The following is a 1,335-nucleotide window of genomic DNA, read 5'->3' as shown; positions in this document are numbered from 1 at the left end:
TGTCTTGAACTCTCTGTGCGTATGGAAAGGGAGCATCCTGAATTATATACAACTTCACATTAGCCATAAGCACTAGAAAACAAGTAAATCAATGTTGAAAACACCCTCTTTAGAGCATTTAAATTAACATTTGAAAAGGATCCATCAGTATTAACAACAATATTGAGCAATTTCTTATCTGGGATAGTCAATTATCAAAGTTATTTAATGCTACATGACAGTGGCCACTGGTACCTTTACGGGGACACTTAAGTGCCCTGAGGCTAGAGGACTTCATGAAAGCAAATTAGAGAAACATGCAGGACAATACTCTGCCCGAGGCAACAGCAACTACCTTACTCTTCCAAGTCGCTACTAGTCTTAAAAGTTTGTTTTATCTGTCAGGACTATGCAGGTTGCTGGTTACTAGGAGCTGCACGGGGAGTCTTCTGGGCCTTGGTGCGACATCTGTTTGTGAAGTCGGGGAGAGCCAACACCTACTTCTGTGCATGGCATACTGAAGCCCTTAAGGCTGCAGACCCAGGGCCTCAACGTATTTGAGTGCTAAGGTCTAAATGCTGGAACATTCTTCTAACATTGTAAAAGGTATCTTTCAGATCAGCAAAATAATTCTTCCAAACCCAGAAATCCTCTGTTTCTACATCATGTTTTACAGAGCACTCAAGGCAGAGAACTGGGCAGCTGCCATCTTTCTTTTTTTTTTTTTTTCTTTTGAAACAGATCTGTGGATACTTCCCACTTGCCTGTAAGGGAAGCAGTAGCAGTGTGAGGGATGGGAGCAGCTCCTCTGACCCTGGCTGTTCCACCATTACAATCTCTGCTGTATGGTAAGGTTCCTGGGCTGTGTTATTCTCACTGTCACCTTCTAAATTCAACTAAGGAGGTCAGGGAGACAGACACAATTCTGAAATCTTAATCCTTGACTTAGAAATAGTTGCCAAATAACAGCACTTTCAGCACTTGCTTCATTTCCAGAGCTCACAGTTGCATGGTGTGATGACAGCAGCTGTGAATATTCCACAGCAAGAAGGAAGAAAACCCAAACACCTCTGTGGTATAACTAGGAATCTTTGCTCAAGTTCACTGTGAGGACACTGAAATGAAGGTATTGGCAGAATGGAGAAGTCTGTCCTCTAAAAACCATGCGTGGTTAACAACAGGGATGAGTGGTTCCACTGTTCACCCAGCAGTAAGCTGACGGGGTAAGGGAAAACTGGAGTCGTAGGGGGTTGTATGGCATACCTGCTGAGGTGTCCAAGCCTACCAGCTGAGCAAAAGTAGTTCTGTAAGAGGCTGAGGGTGAGCACTGGTCACCTGGAGGTGTCTGGATATGAT

Source organism: Cariama cristata, unplaced genomic scaffold, assembly GCF_000690535.1.
Source record: "Cariama cristata isolate BGI_N322 unplaced genomic scaffold, ASM69053v1 scaffold5095, whole genome shotgun sequence".
Classification (NCBI taxonomy): Eukaryota; Metazoa; Chordata; class Aves; order Cariamiformes; family Cariamidae; genus Cariama; species Cariama cristata.
This window is presented reverse-complemented; position numbering follows the sequence as displayed.